The following is a 15,597-nucleotide window of genomic DNA, read 5'->3' on the forward strand; positions in this document are numbered from 1 at the left end:
ATTTCAGTAAGCTCAGGGAAGGTGGTAAAAGAGGGGGAGGTGTGGCATTGTTAGTCAAGGACAGTATTACGGTGGCAGAAAGGACGTTTGATGAGGACTCGTCGACTGAGGTAGTATGGGCTGAGGTTAGAAACAGGAAAGGAGAGGTCACCCTGTAGGGGTTTTCTATAGGCCTCCGAAAAGTTCCAGAGATGTAGAGGAAAGGATTGCAAAGATGATTCTAGATAGAAGCGAAAGCAACAGGGTAGTTATGAGGGATTTTAACTTTCCAAATATTGACTGGAAACGCTATAGTTCGAGTACATTAGATGGGACCGTTTTTGTCCAATGTGTGCAGGAGGGTTTCCTGACACAGTATGTTGATAGGCCAATGAGAGGCGAGGCCATATTGGATTTGGTACTGGGTAATGAACCAGGACAGGTGTTAGATTTGGAGGTAGGTGAGCACTTTGGTGATAGTGACCACAATTTGATTACGTTTACTTTAGTGATGGAAAGGGATAGGTATATACAGCAGGGCAAGGGTTATATCTGGAGGAAAGGCAATTATGATGCGATGAGGCAAGACTTAGAATACATCGGGTGGCGAGGAAAACTGCAGGGGATGGGCACAATGGAAATGTGGAACTTGTTCAAGGAACAGCTACTGCGTGTCCTTGATAAGTATGTACCTGTCAGGCATGGAGGAAGTGGTCGAGTGAGGGAACCGTGGTTTACTAAAGCAGCCGAAACACTTGTCAAGAGGAAGAAGGAGACTTATGTAAAGATGAGACATGAAGGTTCAGTTAGGGCGCTCGAGAGTTACAGGTTAGCTAGGAAGGACCTAAAGAGAGAGCAAAGAAGAGCCAGGAGGGGACATGAGAAGTCTTTGGCAGGTAGGATCAAGGATAACCCTAAAGCTTTCTATAGATATGTCAGGAATAAAAGAATGACTAGGGTAAGAGTAGGGCTAGTCAAGGACAGTAGTGGGAAGTTGTGCTTGGAGTCTGAGGAGATAGGAGAGGTGCTAAATGAATATTTTTCGTCAGTATTCACACAGGAAAAAGACAATGTTGTCGAGGAGAATGCTGAGATTCAGGCTACTAGACTAGAAGTGCTTGAGGTTCATAAGGAGGAGGTGTTAGCAATTCTGGAAAGTGTGAAAATAGATGTCACCTGGGCCGAATGGGATTTATCCTTGGATTCTCTGGGAAGCTAGGGAGGAGATTGCTGAGCCTTTGGCCTTGATCTTTAAGTCATCTTTGTCTACAGGAATAGTGCCGGAAGACTGGAGGATAGCAAATGTTGTCCCCTTGTTCAAGAAGGGGAGTAGAGATAACCCCGGTAACTGTAGATCAGTGAGCCTTACTTCTGTTGTGGGAAACATCTTGGAAAGGTTTATAAGAGATAGGATGTATAATCATCTGGAAAGGAATAATTTGATTAGAGATAGTCAACACGGTTTTGTGAAGGGTAGGTCGTGCCTCACAAACCTTATAGAGTTCTTTGAGAAGGTGACCAAACAGGTGGATGAGGGTAAAGCAGTTGATGTGGTGTATATGGATTTCAGTAAAGTGTTTGATAAGGTTCCCCATGGTAGGCTACTGCAGAAAATACGGAGGCATGGGATTCAGGGTGATTTAGCAGAGAGAGAGAGTGAACTCTCTGAACTAGGTTCAACAGCTTGCATGCCTGTGCGCCAAGCAGGGAGGCTTTCGAGGAGTCCACGATTTCAAAAGGAAGGATTGCTTTGCGTGACCTGTGCGTTACTTCAAGTTGGCACGAGCCGCTAGCAACAATGGCATTGCCATTGGAATCCAGTAGCTGGCAGGCTGATGGAAGGATGGATGGTTTGACACGAAGGCTTTGGAAGTCAGACCGCACAATGAGATTGGCGGAGGCACCAGTGTCCAGGCGGAATCGTATGTGGAACCGGTTGACCGTCAGGGTGGCACACCACTCATCGTCTGGATCGATGCTGTATACCGACAGCGACTGGTGTCTTTGCTCGGGGACACACTGTTTTTTGTCACGACACCAACTTGAAAAGGCTCCTTTGGGTCCTCGGTGTCACTGCTGTGTGGGAGGTCCGCATCGGACTCGGTGACCGTGGGTTGAATTGCCCGGACATTCCTGCGAGGCTGGCTGAAGCGATATGAATTGGCAGGCTGAGCTGCTCGGCAGAAGGCAGCACAGTGCCCAAGTCTGCCACATCTTAAGCATTGTCGAGATTTGGCAGGGCATTGCCGGTTTAAATGGGCGGAGCCACAGTTGCCGCATGTCGTAGCGTCAGCACATTTGCTGTGCCACTGCGCATGCGCGGTGCGGTCGTGCGTGGTGCGCGCCTGCGCATTACATTCTTCGACGTCGCCGTCCCCTTGTTTGGTGCGCACAAGTGCGGGAGTTCGCGAAAAGCGTGCAAAATAGCCACCCTCGTCCAGGCTGAGGCCCTGGAGTTTCTCAATCGCTTGGACCCGTTCCACCTCGTGGGTACCTTCCGTTTCAGCCGCTTGAATGTGGGAATACCGACTCGTGGCGTTTTCGTGTAGGACACAGGTCTCAATGGCGGTCGCTAGGGTGAGCTGCTTTACTTTGAGGAGCTGCTGTCGTAGGGGGTCTGACTGAACACCGAAAACGATCTGGTCGCGTATCATGGAGTTGGAGGTGGGCCCGTAGCTGCAAGACTACGCAAGGATGCGGAGGTGAGTGAGAAAGGATTGGAAAGGTTCACCCTTACCCTGCAACGCTGTTGGAATACAGAGCGCTCAAAACTTTCATTCACCTCTATGCTGCAGTGAGTGTCAAACTTGAGGAGGACCGTCTTGAACTTTGTTTTACCTTCATCATCCGCAAAGGTGAGATAATTGAAAATGTGGATGGCATGGTCCCCGGCCATGGAGAGGAGGAGAGCAATCTTCCTGGTATCCGAGGTGCCCTCCCTGTCTGTGGCCTCAAGGAAGAGCTGGAAGCGCTGATTGAATATCTTCCAGTTGGCCCCTAGGTTGTCGGCGATGTGGAGCGGCAGCGGCGGGCAGATGTTGTCCATGTTGCAGGATGACGGAATGCTGGCGGAAGGCAAATCACTTGCAGGTAGGTCTAAGAAGTGCTAATATCTCTCAACTCCTGGTATCATGTTGTGTTGGGTGCTCTGGATCCGTGGAACACACACAGGTCACCAACACTTGAAATAGTGCAATACCATTTTATTGAATCTTTAACTGTTTAACATACTCTGACTGTGGGTTAACATGATACTAGCTTTAACTAAAAACCTTTGCCTTGTCCTAACCAGTTGATGCACTCAGCACATGGTGAATGTCTGTGCTGCAGGCTGTGAGCTCTGTCCTCCTAGCTAGCTGCAGCTCGAATGAGCGGGAACTCTGATGCCCCCTGTCTTTATAGTGCGTGTGCTCTAACTGGTGATTGGCTGTGGTGTTATGTGTGTTGATTGGTCCCACTGTGTGTCCATCAGTGTGTGTCTGCACCATGATATACTGGTGTATATTATGACAAGGGGCGGGGTTATATTTTACATTTCTTGTATAGGACAGTTATTGGTGGTGTGGGCTCAATCGGAGCAGGCCCCGCCGGTGTGGCATTGTGGGACATGCCCCTTCATTTTTGCGGCTATGAGCTGAACACTTTTTCAGGGATGGATGCCTTTGGGGCTGGTGGCTTCCTCACCATTTTTCCTGCCCGCTGCACCATTCTGCCTATTTTTGAGAAAATTCTGCCCCAACAGTTGTGTTTTTGATGTCCATAGGAACAGCTGGTGGGATCTGCCACTCCCCCCATTGGTAACCCCTCTGGCAGATTCCCTGGTGGTGCAGCCGGCGAACAACGCAAAATGTTGTCGAAACCGGCGGGACTGGTAGATCCTGCCGCTGCCAACCAATGGTAAGCTGCCTCCGGCACGGGATAACATGCCGTGAGGGAGGGGGGGGCACACCTCCCTCCAGGTAACGCGTGCCAACTTCTTGTGCTTTTCCCTGTTCTCAGTACTGAGCGATCTTGCCCTCTGGTTCTGCCTTCTACCAAGAGTCGAATCCGAGAATCTGAAAGCCTTTCCAGCTGCTGACAACCTTCCCTCCAACCCCCATTCCCCCTCCCCACCACTCCAACACATACACACACACACACTCACCCCCAAAGGGTGCTGCTGCAATTATACAGACAAGTAATCCTGTCTTTTCATGCAGCCTCAAAATCCATCTTGGATAGCATTTAAATGAGGGAAGGCCTCACCATTCCCAGCCTTTCTCGGTTCTACCAGGCTCCAGCGCAGCCTTGAGACTTCCCTGTTAATGCTGAGGCCAATGTAATCGGATTCAGCAGGCTCTAGCATTCTCCCTGTTTAAATAACTTGTGAATGCTGCACGTTTTGAAGCAGTCAATAAACAGACATTGGGAAATTGGCTATACCGTTGGTAATTAAGAAAATTTCCCCAAATGCGTTCCTGGGCAGGATCATATTGTCCATAGTCAGTATTGATACCAATCCATTTAGTGCCTGCTCCCAAAAGCTGTAATAAAATAAATTAAGTCTGACAGCAGTAGCAATAGCTGACCTTGAGAGAGAATTTGAGAATAATTTCTCCTTATGATATTGTTCTCCTCACACACTGTGCTGAAACTCCAATTATATAGATTTACAATTGGAGATTATATACTCCAGTGCCACAATGCACAAAAGGAATAGCAATATTGTTTGTTTGAATGCTACCATGTTGGAATTACTCGCATGAATTCAGCCACTGTTTCTGGATTGCTCGCTTAATGTAATTTGATGCACATTGTTCAAACCAAAACATTACATTTGCAGTAAATAAACTACAGGTGGCATGCTTTTGTTTAAAACAAAGGAAGAAAGATGTGAATTTACTACAGTATATATTAGGATCTCAGGATACCCTGAAGCACTAGACACTTTGAAGTGTTACCACGATGTAGAAAATGCAGCAACCAGTTTGCGCAGGGCAAGCTCGCACAAAGAGCAATGCGATATTGACTAGATACTCCATTTCTCTCATGCGATGTTGATTGAGGGATACATATTGGTCTAATTCCAGGGCTAATTCCCCTTCGTTAATCTAGCGCCATTGGATCTTTTATGTCCAGCAGGGAGGGTAGATGGTGCCCCGGTTTAACATCTTTTTCGAAAGACACACCTTTTGATAGTGCAGCATTCCTTCAGCACCCAATTGAAAAGTTGGCTTAGGCTTTTTGTGCTCAAGTCCCTGGCGAAGGTCTAACCCACAATCTTCTGGCACACAAGTGCAAGCACCAACAACTAAGCCACAACCGACTCCAATATTTATTTCTTGCTGTCAATTAAAATAACCTCTCCATACAGATGCCTTGGCAATCACAGCCCTTCCAATCTCTCTGTCTGTCATCTAGCTGACATTCCTCTGCCTATCCATTATTTTTTTTCTGAGGAACCTATTTCCCCATCCATCACAAGTCCTAAGGATTAAGTACACTACAGGTGACACAAGATATACAATCATCAGGAATTTTAAAAATTCTATTGCCTTCCCCTTCTGCACGTTGGATATTATCATTATTTTGTTTTCAAATCAATTATCTCAATAAAAAAATAATTGACGGAGTAGCCTGAATAATTGTAGCAGAATTAATGGCAGCTATGGATTGCTCGTCTTATGTCGCAGCACAAAATTGTTTCCCTTTGTAAACCAGCTACAACATCCAGGACTGCGTTTGAAATCTGCAATACCTATTGTGATGAACGGTTACTGCCTTATCATCATGTAAGGTGATGTCCCTTTAAGACTGGGCTTGTAACCCTGGGGACTCCGCCTCTGGCTCCGCCCATCTGGGAGCCATACGTAAGGACTGCCTCATGGGCTGTAACAGTCAGCTCTCGTCTCTAGCTCTAGCATAGTTATTAGTCTAATAAAGCCTTCTTTACAGTTTAATCTCTAAGTGTCATTATTGAGGGTACCTCAGTTTATTAGACTAAACTAGATTCAGGATGGACGCAGGCCTAAAACCACAGAAGTTCAATCTGGAAGCACGAACGGCAGAGGCGAAGGAAATTTTTTAATACTGGCTGCGGTGCTTCGAGGCCTACCTGGACTCCGCAGAGACTCCCATCCTGGGGCCACGCAAGCTGCATCTACTCCACGCCCGGGTGAGTCACAGAATCTCCGCCACGCTCGAAAAGGCGACGGCTTATGAGGAAGTGATCGAGTTGCTCCGCAAGCGGTTTGTCAAACCCATCAATGAGGTGCACGCCCGGTATCTGCTCTCGACCTGCCGGCAGCGCTCGGGGGAATCGCTCAACGAGTTTGTTGAGAAACTCACCGCGCTTGCCAGGGACTGTGACCATCAGGATGTGACAGGGGAAGTCCATATGAACCTGCACATCAGGGACGCTTTCATGTCTGGCATCTGCTCGACCTACATCCGGCAGCGGCTGCTCGAAAATGGGGCAAAAGACCTCCAGGAGACGCTAACGCTCGCCTCCTCGCTGGAGGTGGCCCGACATAACTTGGGTACGTACCCCGCGGACTCTGCCAGCCCCCCCCGGACTTCCTCAGACTCAACCGTATTACAGGCCTGCGCCACGCGGCGACCCGCTCACCATGGGGACACACCATGCTACTTCTGCGGGCAGGGCCAGCACCCACGCCCACGTTGTCCAGCCCGCTCCGCGATCTGCAGCGACTGCGGGAAGAAAGGGCATTTTGCGAGGGTCTGCCTGGCCAGACCCAGGGGCCAGAAAAACAAAGAACAGCCGGCCCGAAAATCAGGCTCTCAGGCCCGCAGGCCTCGCAATGCTGCTGCACACCGACCCGACACGCCCTCTTCTGACGCGTCATCAGCCTCGTGCGAATCATGGGAGCGGCCATCTTGTCGGCGGCCATCTTCTCGACCCGACACGCGCAGCCGGCGGCGGCGGCCATTTTACAAGTCCGACTCGGCTGACGACTCCGACTACCCGCGACTGGGTGCGATCACCCTCGATCAAACTCGGCCAAAACACCTGCAGAACTCCATGATGCAGGTCCAGGTCAACGGGCACGACACTGCATGCCTCTTCGACTCCGGGAGCACTGAGAGCTTTATCCACCCTGAAACGGTAAGGCGCTGCTCCCTACGCACCCATCCCGCATCCCAAACCATAGACCTCGCATCTGGGTCCCACTCGGTACAAATCACGGGGTACTGTATTGCGGATCTCTCGATCCAGGGTGCCAAATACACCCGTTTCAAATTTTATATCCTCCCTCACCTCTGTGCCCCCCTGCTGCTCGGACTGGATTTCCAGTGCAGCCACCAAAGCCTGACACTAAAGTTCGGCAGACCCTTGCCTCCCCTCACGGTGTGCTGCCTTGCGACACTGAAAGTCGCACCCCCCTCGCTATTCGCTAACCTCACTCCTGACTGTAAGCCCGTCGCCACCAGGAGCCGGCGCTACAGTGCCCAAGATATGGCTTTTATCAAAGAAACGGATGGTCATGGATTATAGCCAGATCATAAACCGATTCACGCAGCTTGATGCGTACCCCCTTCCTTGCATCGCGGAAATGGTAAATCGGATCGTCCAATACCGAGTCTTTTCCACGGTCGACCTCAAATATGCCTACCACCAGCTTCCCATCCGACCAAAAGACCGCCCCTATACTGCCTTCGAAGCAGCCGGCCGGCTCTTTCACTTCCTCAGGGTCCCCTTTGGTGTCACAAATGGGGTCTCCGCCTTTCAAAGGGCGATGGACCAAATGGTGGACCAGTACTATATGTTCGATAACACGCAACGGGGCAAAATAAAAAACAATAAAATTTTGAGGTGGAGGATCGAACTCTCCACCTACTCGTACGATATCAAGTATCGTCCAGGGGAGCTCAACGAGCCCCCAGATGCCCTGTCCTGCGGCACATGCACCAACGTGCAGGAGGACCGCCTGCAAGCCATCCACAATGACCTCTGCCACCCGGGGGTTACCCGGCTAATCCATTTCATCAAGTCCCGCAACCTACCTTACTCAACCAAGGAGGTCAAGGCCATGGTCAGGGCCTGCCAAGTCTGTGCGGAGTGCAAACCGCACTTCTACCGGCCAGACAAGGTTCGGCTCGTGAAGGCCTTGGGCCCCTTTGAGCGACTGAGCGTGGACTTCAAGGGGCTCCTCTCGTCCACCAACCGTTATGCCTATTTCCTCACCGTGATCGATGAGTTCTCCCATTCGCCATTCCCTGCACCGACATGACCTCAGCCACGGTGATTAAGGCACTGCACAGCATCATCACGCTGTTCGGTTTCCCCGCTTATATCCACAGCGACTGGGGTACATCGTTCATGAGCGATGAACTGCGTCAGTATCTGCTCAGCAAAGGCATCGCCTCGAGCAGAACGACCAGTTATAACCCGCGGGGAAACGGGCAGGTGGAGAGGGAGAACGCGACAGTGTGGAAGGCTGTCCTTCTGGCCCTGCGGTCGAGAAATCTCCCAACCACCCGCTGGCAGGAGGTCCTACCCGATGCCCTACACTCCATTAGGTCACTCCTCTGCACGGCCACGAATGAGACCCCTCACAACCGATTGTTTCTCTTCCCCAGGAAGTCTACCTCCGGGGTCTCGCTTCCACCTTGGCTGATGGCTCCGGGACCTGTTCTTCTCTGGAGGCACGCGAGGAGCCATAAAACAGACCCCCTCGTTGAAAAGGTCCGACTGCTCCACGCCAACCCCAGTTACGCCTACGTGGAGTACTCCGACGGCAGGCAAGATACGGTTTCCCTCCGGGATCTGGCACCCGCTTGATCCTCCACCACAGACGCCCCTTCCCGCACCGCGCCCCTGCAGGACCCGTCGCCCCTTACAACACACCCCCTTCCGGCCATACCACCTGTTGGTGAGCCCCTACCGTGCGTCCCCCCCTTGCGCCCCCCCTTTACACACCCCGCCGGCGCCGGCTCCGCTACCCCTGGCCCTGCCTAGTTTCCCTGCCCCGACCCGGACCGAAGCTCCGACCGCTGTGCTCCCGGATGTGCCCTCAACCGGGACGTCCGTGCCCGCCGCACCACCGCCCGAATTGAGGAGGTCGAGGAGGACGATCCGGCCACCGAGACGGATGGACCTATGATGGCACTTCACCCCCGCCGGACTCCTTTTTAAACAGGGGGTGAATGTGATGAACAGTTACTGCCTTATCATCATGTAAGGTGATGTCTCCTTTAAGACCGGGCTTGGAACCCTGGGGACTCCGCCTCTGCCTCCGCCTATCTGGGAGCCATACATAAAGGGCTGCCTCATGGTCTGTAACAGTCAGCTCTCGTCTCTAGCTCTAGCATAGTTATTAGTCTAATAAAATCTTCTTTACAGTTTAATCTCTAAGTGTCATTATTGAGGGTACCTCACCTATTATGTTGTTTGTTTCAAGGCGAAGATTCAGATAGATCCATGAGAAACAGGCTAGGATTTCCTATTGTTAGGCGTCGGCCTGAGCTGTGCGTAGAGCTTCCCCCAATCTCTAGCCTTCTTCTCTGGTGTCTTGAATTCTCCATCTGCTGTGAATAATAGTAGCATTTTTAGGGTGACAGGCAAACCCTAAAGAAACCTCATCTAGATCCCGAACACAGATAATACATTTTGTTTCAGGCAAAATTGACTTCAGAGCTGAGTGGATGGTAAGAAGAGTTTGGATGTTTCGGCCAAAAGTCAGGTGTCGACTTATGTATGTAATGTATGCAAAATGAAGGATTTTTGGCCAAAAGTTGGGAGTGTCATTTACATGAGATCTCCTGTTACTTGAGTACATGCAGGATTCACTTTTTAAAAAGTCCCCAATTCATTTTTTCCAATTAAGGGACAATTTAGTGTGGCCAATCCACCTACCCTGCACGTCTTTGGGTTGTGGGGGTGAAACTCACATAAACACGGGGAGAATGTGCAGATTCCACACGGACAGTGACCCAGAGCCGGGATCGAACCTGGGACCTCGGCGCCGTGAGGCTGCAGAGCTAACCCACTGTGCCACCATGCTGCCCTAGGATTCACTTTTTATTAAGGGTCAATACACATGGGAGAGAAATAATGGCCTGGATTCTCCGCCAGCCGCCGCCGGTAACAGGGTCCTCGATGCGGCGGAGAATTGAAAAATTGGGATCGGTGTCGGGCGCCTATGGGCGCCAATCGAATTGTGATGCTCTGGCACCCCCACTGGTGGTAGGATTGGGATTCATGCCTGCGCTTCAGCAGGGGATGTAAATGGATGCAAATGGGTCTTAATGACCCACTTGTATCCACTTCGCGGGCCAGACACCCTATTCTCCAGCTCTCCGTCATTCCCCAGTCTCCTACACCGGGAATCACATGGGCAGGAATCACAACAGGTCTCGCCAAATGTGAGCCTGACATGTCGGTCCTCGTGGTGGGCCAAAGGGGTAACTCATTGAGGGGGTTTCCCCCAAAGTCCATCCAAGGGCCACGCTCCCCCCACACAATGCATGCCCTTATCTACCAGGCCCCATACACCCCCCCCCCCCAGAGACTGCCTAAAATGGGAGACCCACCCAAGAGACCCCCTTAATAGGGAGGTCCTCCGGGAACCTCCTTAATAGGGAGACCCCCCTAGGACCCTCTAACTAAAGTAAGCCCCCTGCGCACAGCGACTTTCTACCCAAACAAGCCCCCTACAGAGACTCCCTATCTAAAGGAACGCCCACAGAAACTCCCTAACTAAAGGATCCCCCCACAGTGATCCTCTAACTAGAAGGGCCCCCCAACAGCGGCCCCCTAACTCGACAGATGCCCCACATGGACCCCCTAATTAGAGGGACCCCCGCAGGGACCCCCTAAATAGAGGCCCTCCCTGCCCCCTCCCCCACAGACCCCACAGAAAAAAGACCCGTTTGGAGCCGAGAGAGCAGTCACGACAGGGGCAGTGACAGAAATTACAGTTGTAACACTTACCTGGAAGCACCATGTGTCTATTTCTGGAAATAGACCAGCTGTAGCCTGTGTCCAAACCCCTAAGATCTATTAGCTTCAACCCATTCATTAATTTCTAGTAGTGATTGAGAGCTTCCACAAAACTGCTGCAGCTTTGATTCATTCATCATCCTTCATGGGTGAGTGACTCTAAGTGCTTAAACCCCAATGTTTATAAACATCAACCACATCAAAGAGAGATAAGTACTTTCCAATTACTCAAAGCTTTGACAAAGTGTCATCCAGATTCGAAATGGTAGCTCCCTTCCCTCTCCACAGATGCTGTCAGACCTGCTGAGATTGTCCAGTATTTTCTGTTTTTGTTTCACTCCCATTGACTGTTAGGGTCACTTCAGCCTTTATCTTTTTAACCTATGATTTGTTTCCAGCTTACTTCCTGAATGGGAGAGTACCCTGGAGTGTCAAATTGCATAACCCTTCTCACACTCATCCAGGCCATATGCTACTGTCATTGCCTGGGAAAGTGACTCTGTGAGGGTAGAGTTTCCACCCGAGCACTAAGCTGGCATTGCAAATCCACCACCTTTTAAAATAGAAACCACACCATTTTCATTGATTTCAAGTAAAACATTATTCCCTGTACTGCAAAGGGAAATGCAATTAACAAGAAAAAAAATCAAATTAATGTTTTCCCTCCACTGTGAGTTTAACCCTGACAAAGGCGGCAGGTTATAATTAACCTGCTGCTGTTGAGTTTGTTGAAGCTATATCGATCTTGCCCAAGCCGTCATTGAACATTCTCAAGTGGCATATTCCCTATTATTACATTTTATGACCAGCCATACATACCCCACTGAGATTTCATTTCCTATTCGCCTCAGAGTAAGCTTTGCCATGTTATATTTTTTTAATATGGAGTTAGGTCACAGATTGTGCGGGTTTAATTGAATGGCAGAACAGGTTTGAGGGGTTAATTAGCCTACTTGTGTTACTGTGTTCAGTTAGTCCAATGCTGTTATATCATGGTCAAGCTTTCCCAGCTGCTTTTCCTGAAATTTTTGAAAAAAATGAGATTAATGATTCTCTTTTATACAAAGAGAAATTATTTGACTGAAAGTTCCATTTTATTATTTATAATATACTATCATCTGACACTTTTCCTCGCAGTCATTTTAACTCCTGCTGCTGATTCATTGCCCATTCTCAGCTGTTTCTGTGATTTCCCCTGGTCTTGCTTTTGTCCTTTGTTTTTTTCCCTTTTTCTTTCATGTTTTTGCCGTTCTCTCATTCTCTTTCTTTGTTCCCTCCCACCTCCCCCCCTCCCTAACAGGGTTTTTCTCCTATCACATTTGTCTCTCATTTAATTTGACTTTTTGTCCAAAGAACGTGTTCTCTGCAAAGTCATTGCTTGTGGAGAAAATAATTTTTCATTTTGCCCTCGGAAATCCCCGGCTGATTTCAAATTTCTCCATTGCGATAGAAGGTTTGAGGAAATCATTGATTGTGGTGGGGACGTTCCGTCATTTGTATCCATTTTGATTTTAGGATGATGTAGTTAACCTGTGTTAAATTTGGTTTACGACTGAACTGCTGCCGTTACCCGGCGGTGGGTCGAAAATGCCTCCATTTACCGGCCTGTTTCCATGGTCTTCCTCGGGGACTTTGTCAGGATGGCTAAGTCATTCCCCTGATGCAGTATGTAAAGTGGGATCCTGAAGTGGTTGTAGGAGCCTGGGGCAATTCTGAGGTGCTCACTCCAGCCATTGGCACCAAACATCGACCAGCTTAATCATCCTTAAAGGGACCACTGTGGGCCCCTACAATACACCAATTAATGAAAATGTTTGCCCCACAGAAAACTTTCAGCCAATTCTCATTCCATTGATACCACCCTCCACAATTGCCCTCCCCTTGTGGGTTTTTTGTTGTTCCTTTGAACAGTGCCCACAGACTATATGGCCAAATTACCTTTGCCTGTCTGTTGGATTGAACAGGCAGTAAAAGCAAACTGCTTCCATTGCAGCCTGAAATCAGTCTATACCCATAGTCTTTTGTGCTAATAATTCAACAGCGGTGCCGTCAATGCCGATGAAATAATCTGACAAAAGTAATAAGAATGCCAAATAATCGACCAAACTCAAACGTAGCATTTCAAACACATGAAGCAACTGATGGTAAAAGGAGTGTGCGGATTGCACCAATCTCAAAGGACCTTAGCTGGCACTCACTGAGGACACAACTAAAACTGACATAAGCCAATATTAATGCACAATATCAAATCTATTTAAGGGTAAATGGGGGATGGACATGCACAGTACAGCCTGAAGTAACAATCTTTATTATTGTCACACATAAGCCCACATAATCACTGCAATGAGGTTACTGTGAAAATCCCGTAGCCACCACACTCCGGCGCCTGTTCAGATACACAGAGGGAGAATTCAGAATGTCCAATTCACCTACCAAACACATCTTTCGGGACTTGTGGGAGGAATCCGGAGCACCCGGAGAAAACCCATGCAGACCCGGGAAGAATGTACAGACTCCATACAGATAGTGACCCAAGCCGGGAATCGAATCTGGAACCCTGGTGTGTGAAGCAACAGTGCTAGCCACTGTGCTACCGTGCCCAGCCGACCTCTAAAAACAGCCACATACTGTGCGCATTTGTAATGCTAGGCTTCTTACAGATTGATTGGTTAAGCCACTTTGTCATTCCAGACAAAACTTAGTTAATTCCGTCTGCTGAGTCCAACCACCTCAGGCAGACAATTAGCTGTTAGCTGCTGAATTCTGTTGGCAGGATTTCTGTGCTCCAGATGTGGCATAGTAGCTGTTGCTCCCGTATGGATCAGTACATGAAGTATTTAATCTGGCATGAAGCTGGTTAAAGAGCTATTGCTGATAACAGAAGACAGCTTGTTATTCTAACCACTGTTTTGGTGGATTTACTTCAGCATTGCCAGTTTAATGGTGATATTTATGATTAAAAATTGTAACTGAGGGAGACAATTTCACTATTGTGGACCCTTAATTATTAGTTTAATTTTTAATGTAATGATAAGCAATAGGCATTAACAGCAGGTGGACAATGCAAACTGGCACAAACGGATTTACTATCCGCCTGCAGCCACACCCCACCCGGCCCAAGAAAGAAATCTCTTTAACATGAGACTCGCTCAGATGATATTAGTAGGAAAAGCTACCCTTCAGTTTTTAAGGGCCAGAGTCAGATGTTACAACAACATTTCTTATACTTATTTTTACTCGATTTTGCGACTTACAAAAGAAAAACACTGATCATTTCTAACTTAATTACATTCCCTTGCCAATGCTGAGAACCCTGTATGGGCTATATGTGCATATAGTTTGTGTAACGTGGCCACAAGTGTTTATTTATCTATTTGGAGATCTGTTCACTGTAAGTGCTGACTGTTCAAGTTTACAAGTTTCAGTCAACCATTTTCAGTTTCCAGCTGAAAGTTGTTCATCTTGCTCTGATGTATTAAGGACATGGCCCCAGTGAACTTTGGGCACAGCTTCCTTTATCAATAAATGAAGTGAGAAGAGAAGCGAGTAAGGCAAAAAAACAAAATCAATACATTTATTTTTTTAATTGGTGACATGCATTCTAACAAACCAAGCATTCACTTTGTTTTTATTTGATGAATGATCCATTTACCTTTTGTTTATTGCCCAGTTTGCACATCTGTGATCACCACTCGGGTCTTCAGACATATAGAAGGAGAGCGCACATTGCTGCAGCAGATGTGCCATTCTAAGGCAATAAAAACAGTGCACATTGGCATTTGGTACATAATCTTGCTTCCATTGCTGCCACCGCTGACTCCCACACACACCCCACTCATTCTCTCATTCCTATCATGGTATCAACAATCGGCCATACAATCGGTATGGTAGCACAGTGGTTATCACTTCTGCTTCACAGCGCCAGGATCCCGGGTTCGATTCCCGGCTTGGGTCACTGTCTGTGCGGAGTCTGCACGTTCTCCCGTGTCTGCATGGGTTTCTTTTGGGTGCTCCAGTTTCCTCCCACAGTCCAAACAAATGCAGGTTAGGTGGGTTGGCCATTCAAAAATTGTACTTAGTGTCCAAAAAAAAAGTTAGCTGGGGTTACGGGGATAGAGTGGTGGTGTGGGCTTGGGTAGGGTGTTTTTTCCAAGTGCCGGTGCAGACCCGATGGGCCGATTGGCCTCCTTCTGCACTGTAAATTCTATGATTCTCTGGACCTTGATGACATTTTAACAAGTGCAACTACTTCCTCTCAGAACCTGTGTTGTTCATTCTTGCCATTATTCCTTCATTCTCACTTTAGCTTCTATCTCTGGCCGCTGTATTGACTGTAGCATATAAATCTCATAATTTCCAGCTTTCTTGCTCATTTCTCTGTGGGTACCGTGATTCCTTTTTTTTGATATTCTCACACTGTCACAAACAATCTGGCCTGACTTGGATCTTCGGGTTAATAGTGGCCGGAATGCTCCGGTCGCTGCGGTTCACTCTTCCCGTCGGGTTTCGCAGTCGCCTGGGATAGTTACAATGGGAAATCCCATTGACAAGCGGCGAGAAGATAGAATCCCGTTGCCAGCAAATGACTGGGAGACCAGAGAATCCAGCCCAGTGTCTTTGTCTACTACAGTAGAGAAAGTCAAGAGGAAATTTAATGAAGGAATTAAAATCGGTGA

At 48.5% G+C, this 15,597-nt stretch overlaps 1 long non-coding RNA gene across 1 annotated transcript in view; it reads right to left on the reverse strand.

Annotated features, from left to right (window-relative positions):
• LOC140392437 (uncharacterized) overlaps positions 1-15,597 on the reverse strand; it is a 39,453-nt gene that overhangs the window by 7,984 nt on the left and 15,872 nt on the right. Inside the window, exon 2 of the long non-coding RNA XR_011935353.1 lies at positions 9,359-9,504. This is a non-coding gene — a long non-coding RNA (uncharacterized lncRNA). The remainder of the gene's footprint in view (positions 1-9,358; positions 9,505-15,597) is intronic.

This window comes from Scyliorhinus torazame, chromosome 16, assembly GCF_047496885.1.
Source record: "Scyliorhinus torazame isolate Kashiwa2021f chromosome 16, sScyTor2.1, whole genome shotgun sequence".
NCBI lineage: Eukaryota > Metazoa > Chordata > Chondrichthyes > Carcharhiniformes > Scyliorhinidae > Scyliorhinus > Scyliorhinus torazame.